The 17,440-nt window shown below is 44.1% G+C and overlaps 1 protein-coding gene across 18 annotated transcripts in view; it reads left to right on the top strand.

Moving 5' to 3' along the window:
- Positions 1-17,440, top strand: part of RERE (arginine-glutamic acid dipeptide repeats) — a 351,307-nt gene that overhangs the window by 59,541 nt on the left and 274,326 nt on the right. Inside the window, exon 1 of one of the 18 annotated variants that reach the window (XM_079986743.1) lies at positions 3,301-3,434. The exons of 15 other annotated variants lie outside the window; for them this stretch is intronic. The gene's annotated coding sequence lies outside the window, so the exon portion shown is untranslated. Of the gene's footprint in view, positions 1-3,300; positions 3,463-11,032; positions 11,656-17,440 lie in introns of those variants that run through there. 2 more of the 18 variants (XM_079986742.1, XM_079986741.1) reach the window with 2 other exon arrangements.

Below are 17,440 nucleotides of genomic sequence, written 5' to 3'. Positions count from 1 at the left end.
TTTCCATTCACAAGCGTTTAACGTACGCTTAAGAGCATAGTGGAGAGGGCAGGGTGGTTTTATTGTTTAAAATTGGCTTGATTTAGACCATTGCAAAAGCCTGTGGTGCATGTGAGGGAAAGAATCTGCTTTAGGTCTTCTGACCTCTGTGTTTTAAACTCACTCGCACTGTGTAAGATTTTAACTAATGGCAGCGTTTTTGAACAGCCTTTTATGTTAGCTGTAGAAGTATGGTTCTATGGAAGAAAGAGTTCATCTTTTTCAGTAGCTGGTGTTTTATTTAGGCTAGCTAAAAGAACAGCCAGCCTAAATAAAGCACTGGCTTAAACTACCTTCCATGGCAGTTTACACAAGCATTTATTAACAATTTTGCCTTGACAAATGTTTGTGTCTAAATGTTTTCATTTGTCTGCAAGGTTCAGAACAGGCTAGTTCTATTTGAAGGTCTCGGTGCCATTTTTTGAAATTAAGTGGCTTGAATACTCCAGCTCTTTGTTTGTGTTTTGTTAAGTTTACCTTAAATAAAATTGTGTTTAGGGATTTGCTGAGCAGATCTGTGTATGCACATCTCATTGGCATCAGTATATATGGCTGACATGAAGCTTTTTGTCTCATATTTGACACTGCTATTTGCCCTTCTCTTCCAATGTGCAAAAACTATTCTACCTCTTTAACTAGTAGTAATTTTTATTTGCCACAGGTGACAAGGAAAGGGGCTATTTCTGATCCTGGGATATCTTACCAGGCTGTTAGATAACAGGTCCACTACTTTCTCCCAAGTCTAGACCAAATCTCTCTCTCTCTCTCTCTCTCTCTCTCTCTCTCACACACACACACACACACACACACACAGGCTCAGATCATGCCATTTTGGAACTCCTCTATTTTTGTTTTCCAAATGCTCAGCATTCATTCTCAGCTGTAGCTTAACATTGTGCCCTCCAGGTGTTATGAAATACAACTCTCGTCATTCCTGACTGTTGACTGTGCTGCTTGGAGCTGATGCAGTTTGTAGTCCTTAGCATCTGGAACATTTCAGGCTAGTCACCGCTGCTGTCAGTGCACTGGCCTCTGGAAGCAGAGCCACTGTTTCCTCAAGGGAGACGTCACACCAAGCCATAATTTGCAAACCCATTTCAAACCATGGCTTCTAATTCCTAGTGTTCTGGCTGGCTGCAAGCTACGATTTTCCATTTCGGAAATTACGCTAAACCAGGTTAAGCTTCTGTATTTATTTCATTTATTATATATTTTAAACACTTCTAAACTGCCCTTCATCCAAACTGATGCCAGGGTGTTAATACAATGTAATAACCCATACTGGCAATAAAACTTTGAGTAGCAAGTGAACTACGGAACTATTAAGCAGAGGCCATAAAATCAATTGTAAATGCCTGGGCATATGAAAATGTTTTAAAACAGGGCCAGGGAACCTCAGGCCCAGGGGCCTAATGGTGCCCTCCAAGCTTCTCTATCTAGTCCTCAGAACCCTCCCGAAAGCACATTGCCTCTCCCCTCTTCCCAGGTCATGCACTTTGCTGGCCCTGTATCATACCTTGAGTGTTTTTGCTTGACTGTAATGTGCCGTTGAACTCTGTTAATGCCTCTGGCTTGCCTGGGTGGAGGATAGAGAGAGCTAAGTGTAGAAACTAGTCTACTGTGCAAAGGTATTCTTTGCATTAATTGCCCCACCCACTTTTGCTTCTTGCCCCAGCCCCCACTTGCATCTGACCTCAGGAGGGTTTCCCAGAAGGGAATGCAGACCTCTGACTGGAAAAAGGTTCCTCTCACCTATCTTAAAACCTCTTGCCAGACAACAATTTTAGCGTCTGTTCCAGTTGATCCACCCTGGAAAGGATATTCCAAAATTGAATGTCGCCAGAGAAAAGTTCTTATTTGTTGAACCCACATGCCACCAACAAATTGGACTTATAGAAGGGATTCATTTGAATATCTTAATGCATGGGAAGCGGGGCATTGCCAGGTATTTGGATTGCAAATTGTTTATATCTTTGAAAGATAAGCATCAGCACCTGGAATTGGGCCCAAAGCGAATAAGCAGCCAATGTAATTCTTTCAGAAGTGTTGTAATATGACCCCACCTGACTAGGCCAGTCAGAATTCTAGCAGTTAAACCCTTTTGTTATAGTTGCTGTTTCAGTGTGTGGAGTAGTAATAGTCACTTGCTAGGTTGCTTTTGAGCACGCAAGTTGCTTGCACTTGCCAATTTCCTATAATGGGGCTTGTTAATGTGCTGTGCTAGTGAGGTCCAGTGCTAGTGAGGTGGAGTAGCTAAGACTGAACCCACAAACCAGGAAGTATAGGCTGTAAACTAACTAGGTGACCTTTATTCAGCAAGCTCTGGTCTTTCAACCTTGGCTCACCATCTAGGTGCTGAAGATGCATCTCTTTACCTCTTTACCCTGGCCTTTGACATTTGATATGCAGATTTTAGGACCCACTCTATTCTTGTGGTGGTAAGTCATTTTTTAAGGTTGTATGTTAAATTGTTGTGACCTGCCATGGGACCTTGGGATGAAGGGTGGGTGATAAATCATCATCATCATCATCATCATCATCATCAGAGGGGAATAATATTGTCCTATTGTATGGGGTCCTTGTGATTATCAAAATTTTGATTTTTTTGATATTAATTTAATAATTAACACCGTGAATACTTATGTGAACACTTGAGACAGCAATTTAAATGCTCTGGTTATGATGAGGGAGATTAGTCCTAAAGTTTTACTTTTTATATTAAAGTAATAATGCATTTTGGGTACTTCATATTTAACTATGATTTTGGGTGGCCTATTCATGGAGAAATAATAGAACATTTCAAGGTTGGAAATATTTTAGCTTCCTCCCTACCTCCTTTCCATAGTTGCCAAAAAATTAGAAATTGGCACCGGCCCTTTGCATGAGGAGTCAAGGAGGATTATTAGGTGCCAATGCCAAGATTTCAGACTTCTGACTGATGAGGTGTTTGGGTCTTTTCCAGCCCTGGAAGATCCTGGGGTTAAATAGGCTCACTTTTAGCTTCATGGTTTTCATAGACAGTGCTCAAAGGAAACATACACCATTTGCTCTGGAGTTGTAGTTTGGGATGGAATCAAAGCATCCCATGTTAGAAGTGAGACTTGAAGAGACAAATTCCTTCCCCTTTTGAAATTAATAATAACAATAGTGAAAATTATTTTTAAGTTACTGGTGCTGTGACCTGTGGAATCCTCCTTATGCAATATTCTAAAACTGCCAGTTTCTCTTGTGGGCGCCAGGGTGGTGGTGACAGTTGGTGGCGAGATATTAAAAAAGACAAGACCACAGTCAGTACCTGCTGAGCTTTCAAAGTACAGCCTGCTGAAAAGGAGAATTGAGATGACTCGACGCAGCGAGAGCCAGAAGCAGGCTACTGATAAGAAAGCAGAAAAAAGGTTTCAAGGAGAGAAATGTGCAGTGCATGTGTGTAAAGAAGCTTTGAGTGTTGCTTACTTTATTTGGATAAAGAAATACATGGTTGGTGCCAACATTTTGGAGAACAAACGTAGACCACATCTGTTGTACCAACCTCATATTGTGTCAGACCGGCTTAACTGTCATGGCTTCCCACAGCAGAACCATGTGCTGAGTGGGGTATTAACTCTAGCGGGACGCCGTTAATGAACGTCTTTTAACTGGCTTGTTGGATTTCACAATAAAATGTCTATATAGCTAAATCCTGGGAGTGGTTTCTCAGAAGCAAAGGTCCATAGTGTCTAGTGAGGCTTACTCACAAGAAAACATGTCTAGGATTTTTTTGGTATGTTTTTTATTTAAAAAATTCACTATTTGCAAGGCACTTGGGAAATTTTTAGCTTAGAAAGGCAGATCATCCTCCATAATACTTGCCAATATGTAAAATATCTGTGCACTTTAGGGCTTGGGAAGTAGCCGGATAATACATCACGTGCCCTTACAAATTTGTGTGGGCAAAAAGTTGTAAGACAGTTTTCTGAGGTTCCATGGGGTGGGGAGAGTAGAGTGATTACTTTTGCATCCAAAGAAAAAGAGGACACTGATTTGCATATGGTAATTTTTATGTATAGGTGCAAATTTGGAGATGTTGTTGTTTAGTTGTTTAGTCGTGTCCGACTCTTCACGCCAGGCACTCCTGTCTTCCACTGCCTCCTGCAGTTTGGTCAAACTCATGTTAGTAGCTTCGAGAACACTGTCCAACCATCTCATCCTCTGTCATCCCCTTCTCCTTGTGCCCTCAATCTTTCCCAACATCAGGGTCTTTTCCAGGGAGTCTTCTCTTCTCATGAGGTGGCCAAAGTATTGGAGTCTCAGCTTCAGGATCTGAAATTTGGAGATAATTGCTTTAATTTAAATATAAATACAGTATAGCTCACCATAGTGGCCAAGACATTGAGCAGGGGCCTGTGTTGTACCTGTTTAGTCAGGTGTGGGATGGATGGGGTTGGTGAGCTGATTGCGCATTTGCAGCAGCCCCTAGTTATTAATAAAAAGTTAGAATGAGATGTAACCTAACTGGGGGCAGGGAGGTAGATTTTTGGCAATCCCTAAGCTCTGTTTGGCTTGGTCAGATTCCAGGTTGTGCAGCAACAAAGCGTCACATCAAACCTGTTTTAGCAACATTTGTCAAGATCACATCTCCATTGTTCTTGATAATGGATTTAACAAACTTTCTCCAGTTAGTGCAAATTGTGTTCGCTAAACAAAGCGTGTGAAATTTGTTCTGAAGGCCATAGAGGTTGTAAGCTGTGATCTCTTTTCTCCACTCACCCCCATTCCATTTCCTTCTGGGCGCCCCCCCCCCCAACTATAGTTCAGCTTTTAAGTGCTTAGTAAATTTTAATAATGCATTTCTAATGTGATCTGTCTGATAAGGCAAAGTGCTCTTACAATTAGTTTTCCCTGCTGAAGTATGTTTATCTGGTAGCCTTTAAGCAGCTGTCTCCTCCTCTTGGCACAGTTTGTCTACTAGGTGAAGTATTTATGCATGCCTTGATAAGAGCTAATTCTCTCAGAAGGAATTTCTGAGGATGGCTGTTACCCAATAGATATTGGGAGTATATATCCATTTAATGTTCTTCAGGTGTACTAAAGCTCTTGCAAGAATGTAGAAGTTATTTCTGTGCTCTCTGTGCAGAAAGTAGCACCTTGGTTGCATACCATTGAATGTTTTTGTGGGCTGTTCTGTGCTTTTTGGCAAGCCTTCGCCCCGCCTCTGGTCCCCGTCTGATGTGGTGTAGTGTGTTTATGTATGCCAGTGGTTTTGAAATGTTCCACTTTCTGGGAATCCTTTCTATCTTAGTGCATGCAGCAAAGTCCCAGACCTAGCTAATGTTTCCAATGAAATGAGGTGATAGAATTTTGGATGGGTGCAAGGTGAGTCTGGGAAAGACTTCTGCCTGGGATACACTAGCTCAACCAGTGTAGACAGTGCTGAGCTGGGTGGACCAATGGTCTGACTTGATAGTGTCAGTAGGACTTCACATTGCAGGTGGAGAGGGGGAGATTATACTTGTGATTGCTCCCTTAATGTAAGAGAGCCCTCTCTCCATAAAGTACTCCCTGAAAGTAGATAGAAAGCTCGTAGGGTATTTTCTAATTGCAGGGAGGTTTTTCCACAGAAGAATAAGGTATGTATAGACCAGGCCTCGAATCTTGTAAAAGGCTGGCCAGGACTCTCATTGTATCAGTGGACCAGTGGGAACTGTGAGAATGTGCCTTAGAACAGGCTGAATGCTTTCCCATCACCTGCACATCCCAAGCGAAGACTATTGATCACAGGCAAGCTGTCTTTCAGAGAAGCTTGCCTTCCATTTACTGAGGTTCTTTGTTGAGGGACCCCTGATAAACATACAAGGAAGCCCAGGTTTGAAAACCAGGGAGCAAACATATCAAGCATACAGAGTATTTAAGGTTATAGGTGACTTTTCAGTCGTTGAAGCAATCTGTGTTCACCTGTTTAGGTTATTTTCTCTCTCAAACACACACATTATCTTATTCAAAAATGCACTTTCTCTCTCTTTCTCTCCTCTCCTACAAATAGCAGGAGTTAATGACAGTGTGTCAAAGCTTTACTTTGAATTTCCCCAGCTTTTGTTGGTTTGTGTCACAACCTTAATGTTACTTAAACTAGGTATTCTATTTAATTATAATGCTTATAATAAAGTCAGATGTCAGCTCACTTGGCTGCATGCTTAGGCCTGTACAAGGCTGAGTGCTTTGCTTGTAACTGCATCCCTTGTCTCCTTTCATTATCTGTTAATGGTACTCAACATGACAGGGTTGTTTTGATAAATGGAGGTAGCACAGAAACACGGCCTGGATTTCTTTCTGCTCAGGATTGGGAGTGGCCTTTACTCAGCATCAGGCAGTCATGCTGATTGTGTGAGCGTGCTTGCAAGCATGCATGTGTTTTAAGGGGTATTGCTGTTTAACCAAAAACACCACTAGCTATTATATGATCTACCACTTTAGTCTGTTGATGTTTTCTCCTATGATTTATTTCTTTTGTGATACTCTGAGGAATGTGGATCCTTTTTTTAGCCAGGTTGCCCTTGCTTGCAGCTGGTTTGATTTTAAACTAATTTTAAGTGGAAATCTGTTCAAATCTTTGAAGAATTGGCTGGATTCCTAATTCATTTTTTACTTTTGTGGCTGTGTACACACACTACACATTTAAAACGCATACACCCCCTCCAAGAATCCTAGAAACTGTAGTTTACCCACCTCGGACCTCCCAATTCCCAGGATCCTTAACAAACCACAGTTCCCAGGCTTCTTGGGGGGGGTTTGCTTTAAATGCATGGTGTGCACATAGCCTTAGATGCACAAATATCAATGCACATCATTGCTGAATCTAAAATAGTAATGGGTTCACATCTAAGTGCTACAGGGAGCCAGTTTTGTATAGCAGTTAAAATGCCAAACTAGGAATACTTTATTGAATTGAAACTTTATTGAAACTTTATTGAATTGAAATGTGTGTTCAGTTGCCTATTCAGGCATGAGGTTGTCTGGATAACCTTTGGCCATCATGTATGATCTCTCAGCCTAACCTACCTCATCAGCTGTTGTTGAGGTAAATTGGGTGGTAGCACCATGTATGCCATCTTGAGCTATTTGCAGGAATGCAGGGTGTAAATCTGCTGAGTCAGATTTGCTGCATGTGCTTCATACAGTGCTTGAGAGACTGTTTGCAAGATCTGACACTATTACCATCCTACATCTCCTCTGACAGTTCTGTTTTCTCTTTCTAGAACTGACTTGGGGAGGAAATTTCAATTTTTGTTTGTTGGTTGAGTAAAGCTTTTTTTTTTACCTTGCTCTTAAGGCAGCCTACAGTTGAATCTGCATGTTGTAGCCCCCAATAAAATATAAAATAAACAAAGAGGATATAATAGAACAAATAACAAATCAGGGAGATTCATACCTTGACAGGCCAAATGCAACACCAGCAGAAGGGCCATCAGAGAAGTAATGAGATGGACCTCTTTTGGCAAGTCATTCCACTTTTCAAGTGTGGCCATAGAAGTGCGATTTAGTAATATAATGTTGTTAAGAAACAATTCTGTGAGACTGTCTAGAGATGTCATGTATGCTGCTTTCTCATCCTTCTAAGCTTATTATCTGCTTTTCTATTGGAAATACAATGTTGTTTAAGAATATAAGTTTATAATGCACAATTCTTCCCTGTGCATCCTCTATTTAGCCTGTGTCTCTAGAACCTATGCAATGTTTCAAACACTTGAGCCAAAAGAAGGAAAGGAACATTGTAATATTAGGGAGTCATGAAGGTGCTGTGAGAAATTGAGAGCGTTTTTCCTCAAAAAGACCACCTTAAATACCTTGACCAAGATAACACAAGGGGCTGCATTCACACTGCTCCTTGATTACCGACTTGACTGCTGCAGTAGCTACTGGAAAAGCCTGTATTGGTATTTGAGCCAACATGGTTCTCTGCACCAGAAAGGGATCCAATAAATGTAGCATTCACCTCTTCTGGCTGATGTGTTTTTTTGTCCAGTTTAGTTGTTACTGGAAATGGTCAATAATAGTTCCAAGCATTTCAGGGAAGCTAGTATTAAGATGGAGACACTTGCAGATGGACAGGTGGCAGGGTTGGTGTTCCTGACTTGAGATAGCTGAGTAGAGCATCCTTTGTTAAAAGCTGTCCCCTTTTATTCTGTAGTCTCTCTCAGGAAATGAGAGCACAGTTTGGGGGTGGATCCAGGCCCCTAAGGAATTATCTGAATTCTTTACCTTATTGTAGGCAAGTAGGGAGAACACAAACTCGCCACCTCGTGACACGCCCCACATTTTTCAAGATTCTCCTAAAGGGGGTGAGGTGCTATATTGCCATGTGACTGTGACATTTGATGAGCCATTGTCACACTTACAGGGATGGGAAACTGGTGGCCCTTTCAAAGTTGTTGGATTACAGCTCTCATCATCCATTTCCATGGGGCTGATGAGAGTGAGTCCAGCAAAGGTTCCCCCCCCCCCTTGCAATAGTAGCTTCAGCATTTCTGTTTCCACCTCAACTGTTTGGCTCACATCCACCCGTCTTTTTTCTCATAATGAAGAAGGCTGGACTAAGGCATGCTAGAGTCTTAGAGGTATGTGTGTGTCTATGTAGAAATGGTTAAGACTGAGATTCATTGCAGGAGAAATATACACGTTTCTGAGTACAACTACAGAAGGCTTTCTCATTCATACCAGCCCGTTTTCTGCCATGCAGACTTATGATGATGCTGGTGATTGACGACACATTTTTTCACATAGCCTGAATATGTGTAAGACGGGGAGAGAATTCTCCTGGAATCGCTGGGAGGTAAACACTACATCAAGCCATGGCTGGAGCAATCTGTCCTTCCTGTGGCTTGCTGTGTGGCAGGCCACACTTGATTAAAAAATTGGAAGAGGGGCTAAATGAAATGTCGGCTTTTGTCGCTTGACTCTGGGATTGATTTTTTTTGGCTCTGGCCAGTGCAGTTCCATCACTGAGCCTCTTGGTTATGAAGCTTATTTTCACTGAGCACATTCCCCTCTGATGGGCTCCCATTGAGAAGCTAATGTGCGGCGCTGATCTTTCAAGGGAGCAGAGCTTGCAGTACAAGCTGCCTTTCTGAGTGTATTGATCACAGGGCAGCCTTTCAGGGTGGCAAAGGGTGTTATACTTCATTAGCTGGGTTGGCGGTTTAGGCAGCTGCTTGTCGCTGGTGCAGAATAGATTAAAGCTTCAAGTACAGACCTTTAAAAGAAAAAAAAATCTAGCAAAGGCCTTGAGAGTACAGCAGTCTAAATAAAATGCCGGCTGCTAAAGCAATAAATATACAATCAATAATAAGCAATAAATGTGAAACCTGGATACCTAGGCTAAATCATGATCACTAGCTTAGGTGAATTGGTTGCTCCTGTAACCTACCAGCTGTCTGGGCATTTTGGGTGGAATTCAGTGGCATGTTCTCTTCCTTCCCATCCTCTTGGTGCATCCTTATGGGAATTCTAAAGCTGGGGAATAAGTGCAAAGATGAGTTTCAGATTATAGTTATTTATGGTTATGGAACACAATGTTTACATGACATTTGGTGTGCAGAATCAGAAAATTACTTGGAGTTGGTGGGGGGACTTCAAAGCTATGTTTTCCTCAGAGAATACGCAGTGAAATTAGTTGACCAAACTTGCTCATGGGCATTAATTTCAATGAGCCTTTTCTGAACAGGTTTGGCATTTGAAATGACCCTTTGTAAAAGTGATCATGACACCCTTTTTAACCTCCTTTTATGGATTTAAAAAACAGTACTGAGGTAGCATTAAACAGCTGAAGCTAAAAACCGCAATAAAAGAAAAGAGGACAGAGTTTTTAAATTATCTATTCCCACAGTGCTGGTGGTGGTCCACAAATCCTCCATTTTCTGGTTACCTGTGCATTGCAGTGTGGGGAATGCATTTTGTTTGTGGACGCAGCTATAATTTTGGGGAGGGGCAAAACCATCATTGTATTTATTACTTCCTAATCATTGCATTAATGAGTTTGGGAGGGGTGGTTGAAAGGTTTTTTGTTCCCGTGCAATGCCATGTTTTGTTTGAAAACAAAGCTGGCATGGGGTGTGTGGGTGCACCTGCATTAGTACGGTACATCTCACATTGCATTAGGTGTAGTTCTTCTCCAGTGTAATGTTAAAAGGGAGCGTCCGCTGACAGATGGATATTTATTCTCCCGTGCAAAAGGGGGGCCGGTGGTGTAGGTGGATTTTAACAAAATGGCTTACTGGTTGAATCAACTGCAACCCAATCCTTCTGTGTAGCCATGATGCTTCTAATGTGCCACTAAATTGGCATTTTTTACCTTTCCCATCCTCAGCGTTATTTGTCCCGTTTTCTTTTCTCCCCCCGCCCCCGCCGTTTTAAATGCTCCTCCACCTCTCTGCTTTTTGATCAGCGTCTCCTCCACGCCGTGTGAGTGTTTGATCTGCATTTGTGAGAACCGAAGCAGGAAGGTTGGGGGGGGGGGAGAGGGAGAGAGAAGGAAGAAGGTTGCTTTTGCATTAATATTCCTGGGCTGCTGCTGCATCTCGCTCGCGCTCGGATGTGAGCAGCGGCAGATCACTCGCGGGGATGCTTTGCCTCTTTAATATCTTGCTTGCAGATGCATTTTCTAGCTGACCACGCTATTAAAGAGCCGCCATCAATCACCCAGCCAGCTTCTCCCTGTTCCGGCTCGGATTGGGGCGGGGGGAGAGAAATCTAGGAAGGGAGGCAGGAGCTGTGCGCGCTCGCTCGCATCGCCCAACATTGGCAAGGATGTCGAGCAGCCCGTGAGCCCAGGCATCCTACTGGCCCTGCTCAGCACGGAGCCGGGGGGCTGGCTGGCTCCGAGTCGGTGGCCCCCGCCGGGCCGCCCGCCCGCCGTTTTGCACTGAGCCCGGTCGGGAGGCAGCGCCAGGCTGCTGGACTCCGCTCCGGGTTTTCCCGCGCGCCGCCGCTTGTTGTCTTTGGGAGGCTGTGCTTCTCTCTCCCTCTCCTGGTGTCTGGGTTGAAAGCAAAAGCGACTGGGTCACACAGAGGCATGTGGAGGTGGCTGCGACCGAGGAGCGGCAGCTAAGCAGGGCGGCTGGTGGATGTGCCGCGGAGGGGCCCGGGGAGCGCAGCCCGCCGCGCCAAGGCAGGGAGCTGCCGCCGCAGCCGCTTCCTCCAGTCGGGATCCTTCTCCGGCCCGGGCAATGCCGCCGTTGCTGCTGCTCCTCTTCTCGCCCGCACCACTGCCTGGCCCAGCAGCGGCGCTGCAGTGAAGCGGGGGCCTCCTTTTGTTCGCCAAGTGCATCTCTCTCTCTCTCTCTCTTTCTCCTCTGGCCCCCTTCTTTTCTTTCTCTCTTCCCCTCTCCTCCTCCTCCTTCCTTCCTCTTCCTCCCCCCTCCCTCCTCCATGGGCATTGCATGTGGGATTGAACGCAGTAGCAGCAGCAGCAGCAGCAGCCCCTTCTTCCTTTCCTGCGTGCCCTGGAGAAGCAGCTCGAGGTCCGCCGGGGTCAGACTGAAACAGCTGCTGTGATTGCAGGCTGGTTGCCTTGGCCCCGCATCTCCAGGAATTCTCCTCCTCCTTGTTGTTCTTTGCCGAGCGGAAAGTCCAAGGCTGGCTGGGGTGAGTGAGCCAGTGTGTGCCGCCTGGCCTGGGGGGTGGGCTTGCTAAAGCGGGTGGGTCTGGCTGACTCGCACGCACATGTCTTTCTTTTTTGGGGGGGGGATCCCCCCTCAAGACTCGCTTACATCTTGGTTCCTTGTGCGAAGATGAGGCAACTTAATGTGCAGTTTGAGGTTGGGGTTCACACCCCGAAGCGTGGGGTCATCTCCCTGGATTGCCTAAGTGATGTTTACATTGAAGGGTGTGTGTTTGTGTGTGAATGGGAGACAGAGAGATCACAATCAAGTTGAGTTTCCTCTAGAGTGTGGCTTCGGATTTCCCCAGCCTTGAGAGAGGGGGGAAAAATAACTTAAGAAAAACAACAACAAAAACATATCACCAGCTGGGTAGATAAAACACTTGACTCCTTCCACTTAATTTGTAATAGCTTAGAAATGTGGGAGGAGGAGGGGAGAGAAAATAATTTCAAGGAAACTCGGATCTGCTTGGTAGGTATTGTGTTAGCTATTATTGGCCCAGGGCACTGTTCCAGAACACTTTAAGGTTACAAGTCCCCCCTTTTTTTGTCAGGGGATTTAAAAATGAGTCTTTTTGGTTTTTTTTTACTTCTGTACATTTCTGTTCCCACACAAGTTTAGCAACAACAACAAAAGGTTGTACTAAGCTAGGTGGAACTTCAAAAGCTTGCTAAGCTTTTTTTTTGTTTGTTTGTTTTAAAAAATCCAAGAGAAGTTTGCAGTGCAGGTTTTCTTGTTTTATTGGGGGGGGGAGAGGGGGATCTTTCACTCTACTTACTGGAGTGTAGCAGAAGTGTGTACTGGAATGCCTTTTATGTTTTTTTTTTAATTGGTGCCCAGCTCAGTCTAAAAGGCCCTTTTTATAATATTGACTCAACTTTGTTCTCAGTTGATGTGACAGGGAGACCCGCTCAACCACTTCTTGTTTCCCGAGACAGAAACCAGCTCTGCTTTTGTTCAGTACAATTGGGATTTTGTTTTCAGCTTCTCTGGAGGGCATGTGGCTTTGCCCTACAAGGGGTGCTGTGCGTATGTGTGATTGGATGGCCTCCTTTCAGCCATGTGGGATTTTTTAATGATACATGAACCCAAATGGCAGTTGACAGGAGCCTACCATCCACTTGCTCTGGGACTGAGCCCCATGGGCAGAAAAAGGAATCTAGAGAACTGGAGGGATTGTTTCTCTGTGAAGTCTTGTTTATCCTTTTGTTGTTGTTAACATGTTTCTGGTCTTTTTAATATTTAGAGGACAAAAAAGTCTGGTTAGAAATGCTATATTCTTCTGGTTGTGCATTTCTGGGAAAGAAGTTAATTTAAGCAGGATTGAAAGTCTTAGAAACTGAGGGGGACATAATTATAGTGTTAAAGGCATTGATCTCTAGGCAATTAGTTCCAGGATTGCAACCAGCTCTGCAGTTCGGGGGGGGGGGGGGGGCTGAATTGCTGTTTAAAGGCAGTCCATACTTTTCAAAACAGCCCCAGTTGCCTAGTAAGAAATTACACTGCACAGATATCTTCTTCCCCCCTTTTTTTTAATAAAAAGAAAAGATCTTTAACAGCAGCTAGGGAATTAGGAGATTTCCATTTGGATCCACCTCTCTTCTCTTTCCCCTCATGTAATTTAGGAGTGTGCTATTTGGTAACAAATCCCTGCGACCTGTGTGTGTGTCTTCAATCCAGGATTCTTCAGTGTTTATTGTTACTCTGCTTGGGCAGCCTCTGTGAGCTTGGCGGGCTGTTCTTCAAATGTTATTTGATCTGGCTGCAGGATAGAATTCACTAGGATTACACTGTGGGGTTTCTCTCTCTCTTCCACCCCCCTCCCTGTGGCTACTGAAAGTTGATGCATCAGCGTGTGCTGTTTAGTAGCATATTTTTAAGCCCTGACTCTGTGTGTGTGCATTCCCTTTTTTAAGCAGGATCCCTGAGAGGGAGAGCCGTTTAGAATTTGCCTTGTTCTGTGGTTCACATTTATGAATTGAGGCGAGGGCTGACGTAATCTCTCCCTCTTGCCACTTCCTTTGTGTGCTTTCTCCTAGTTTATAGCGTGGGGCTTCTGTCTCTGTCTCTCTCTCTGCCTGTGTGTGTGTGTGTGTGTGTGTGAGAGAGAGAGAGAGAGAGAGAGAGAGAGAATTTAAAAAAAAAATTCAAACAGAGGCAGTTGTTTTCTCACATGCTTCCCCTAACCCCTCCAGTCTACTGTTGTATTGGTTATAACCAGTCCACTTGCTCCTTAAATTTATACATCATTTTTTTGAGGAAATGCTGGCAGGGTTCAGCGAATCGCTTGCCTGGGATGTGGGTTAGCCTTTTTATTTTAATTAATGTAACAATGCGTACAGCTGTTATGTCAGAATGCATTGACTCTTTGGTAATGTAGTGTACCATACACTGGAGGTTGCCTGGAATTGCTTGGTGGAGTTTGCTGACACTTCCTTTTCTCCCTTCCTTTTTAATTCATGTGATGGGCGCTAGACAGGCTTTTGTTTCCTGCTGTTGGTAACTAATGGCTCATTTTGTGTATGTTTCTTAAAAGCTCCTTTGGTTTGGCAGAGAGATGGTGGTGAAGGACAGGAAATATCTCTATTCCTCCCCCTCCTTTGGTAAACCTGTTTGCATAGTCATGTTTAGTGCTGTTCTAGCCACCTGGTCAATGCCTAGGAAGCCAGCATTTATTTACCGTATTTAGAGGATTTTTAACCCTTATTTTCAGCCAGAAAGGCTCCCAGAGTGGCTTACATTCAGTTCCAGCTTGCAGGTTTACAATCTGAAACGAAACAAAAAAACACACACAAGGGGAACGGGACAAGGAGGGAAGAGGAGAAAAACCCAACAAACTCTGCCACCAATTCTTAAACAGTCATTCTTATAATAGCCAGCTGGCATAGAAACAGTTCAGGGGTAAGGATGTGTCTTCCAGTAGCCAGGGTCTGTTGTTCAGAGATGCATACTTGAGCAGTTGTCAAGGCCCTGAGAAGCACAGCTGCCCAGGGCACATCAGGATTTATTTATTAAGTCTAGGATATCTGGGTCTGGAAGCCTAAATTGTGGGACAGCCTGTTGACACATGCCTTTCTATTGGGTTGTAGCCAACTGAGTCTTACTCAGAGGAGACTGGTTAATATTCATGGGTGCAAGTTAGTCATGTTCATTAATTTCAGTGGGGCTGCTCTGAGTAGGACTAGCATTTTGTAAAACCCACTGAGTACACCATAGCATGAAATGAAACCGGTGTGATATAGTGGATAGGAATTTGCTTGTGGAAAGCTTGGGTGCAAATCGCTTCTGAGCAGTGAAGGCTCACCCCCACCCCTGCGATTCCATATTTATTGCCTTAGGGCCGTCTAGTCTTGCACTCATTTCCCAGCCAGTTGACTCTGGGAAAGCTCATAGGAAAGGTAAGAGGAAGGTGGTATTCAGCATTGTCTTGGCCACATGGTGAAAAGCCATTGATAGTCTATTAGCCGAACATATTGGGAGAATGAAATGAAATACGGATCTATGCCAGTTTTATGCCTCATCCTAGATTCTGAAAAGGTATTTTAAATGAAACTAGAAGCAGCACATCAGTGACATTGTGAAGAGGCTAGCAAAGACATACCATGCAGGGTATAAGCAGATGGGGGTGTGTGAGGGTGACTTGGGATGTAGGTGTGACAGTAGCTTTCTGCTCTTAAATGATGTTTCTGATGAACCTTTTATTTTGATTTTTTAAAATTATGCAAACACAAAATCCACAATAGGAGTGTGTGTTGTTGTTTTTAAAAAATAATTGTATCCTGTTCTTATGTGGAACCTCAGAGGGCCTCTCATTGGAAAGACTGATTAGTTCCGCACCTGCTTACCTTCAGCAGTGTTGCAGCATCAGGCACTGCTTTCAGTCCCTTCACTTTGGGTCAGGACTCAATTGCTTCTAATATTCCTCTATTGCATATTGTTGGTTCAGCAGTATGCCTCAACCAGCAGCAAATGTTGCTGCCCTTTTGCATATTCTGGAAGCACCTCAGTCAGTGGTGCGATGAAGGCATGTATGCTGTGGAAGAGATTGTTGGGGAGAGGGTGAGCAACTGGCCAAACCTGCAAGGTTCAGCATGCATGAAATTTGTTTGTACATACAGCTAATAGGGTGCCTTGACTGGAGACCTGATTAATTGGTAGTAAGCCATACAGTAGGAGAGGCAGGTGAATGTTACGGTAGGGCAGTTCTTCAGAGAAATAATGAATGGCTTGAAGAAAACCTCACTATGAGGATCAGAAAGTTCTGTCTATCTCACCCTTCCTACCCTACGTTGGTGTAGGAAATAGGATTTGTGTCTGTGTGGGGAATGGAGCCATTTAGCAATGCAGGGAAGTGAGTCAGATTAAAAACTATAGCATAGGCCACTCCTATAGGGCTTTTGCTGGGCACAGCTCTTGTTGCTTAATTTCAGGGCAGGTGTTGCCTTACTGTGGTAACAGGTATGAGACTCACTGGATGAGACTTTTGGGGCAGAAGGCAAGCAAAGCCAGCACAAGGCAGAGCCAGCTATTTCTACTTTGCTCCCCGTCTTTCTCCTTGCTGTGTTCTATATACAGTGGTACCTCGGGTTAAGCACTTAATTTGTTCCGGAGGTCTGTTCTTAACCTGAAAATGTTCTTAACCTGAAGCACCACTTTAGCTAATGGGGCCTCCCGCTGCTGCCGTGCCGCTGGAGCACGATTTCTGTTCTCATCCTGAAGCAAAGTTCTTAACCCGAGGTACTATTTCTGGGTTAGCGGAGTCTGTAACCTGAAGCATATGTAACCTGAAGCGTATGTAACCCGAGGTACCACTGTAAAGTGGAGGAAGTTGACAACCCTCATGACTGGATGCATTTAAGAAGGCAAGTAGATAGGAGCTGGCTGAGGTTGGTGTTGCAGCGCGCTCCATTCATCCTAATGGGTCAGTCTCTTGGACATGGAGTGAAACTTGCAGAAAGTTGCGTGAGATGGTTGCAGTTGTTGTTAGACACATAGGAAGAAGCTCTTATAGCAGGTTGAATTTATTTGTCTACCTACCCCAGGGCTTTTTATTCTGATGGGCAGCAGCTCCCCAGGGTCTTAGACAAGAGTATTTCCATCCATCCCCTGCTTCCTCAGCCTTTTAACTGGAGAGACCAACAGTTGAACTAGGGCCCTGCTGTATGTGATGCATGTGTGCTCTACTGTTGAGCTATATTGTGGTTGGACCTTTCCTGTTCATGTGTGGCTTATGCTGCTCTGCATGTTAGGCAGGGGCCAACATTTTGACTCCTTGATTATAAAAATATTTAAAAGAATGTGGAGCAGTGACGCATGAAGAAGGGAGAGTTCAGCAATTTCTAGGGCAATCACAAGCCTGCAGTTGATCAGCCATGCACTTGGACCCTTGCTGGTAAAATGTAAGCTTGCAGTCAGCTCTTTGTATACCCGCTTTCCCCTCAAACGCAGTAAATAAGTACTGCATGTTTGACAAGCAGACTTCAAGCGAAATGCCTCCTGAGGGTGCCTTCTGCCTTGTTGACAGGTGTCTTCACTCTCTCCCCATCAGGTTATTTAGTGATAATGTAAAAATGCTGGCTAATAATAGTGTCGTCCTCAGGCCATATCCTGGTTGCAAACCCTGGCAAGAATTTAAAACAGATTCCCATCTATGGTGCAATGTCTGGGCAGACGGCTATCTTGTCAACTATGAAAATGAGCCAGAGGATAATTTGTGATATGCATATTTAGTAATCATGCTGCAAAATGGCTGTCGAGCCTGTATAGTC

This window comes from Podarcis cretensis (genome assembly GCF_951804945.1).
Source record: "Podarcis cretensis genome assembly, chromosome: 8".
Lineage (NCBI taxonomy): Eukaryota > Metazoa > Chordata > Lepidosauria > Squamata > Lacertidae > Podarcis > Podarcis cretensis.
Note: the sequence above shows the minus strand (reverse complement) of the source record. Positions and strands in the feature narration are given on the sequence as shown.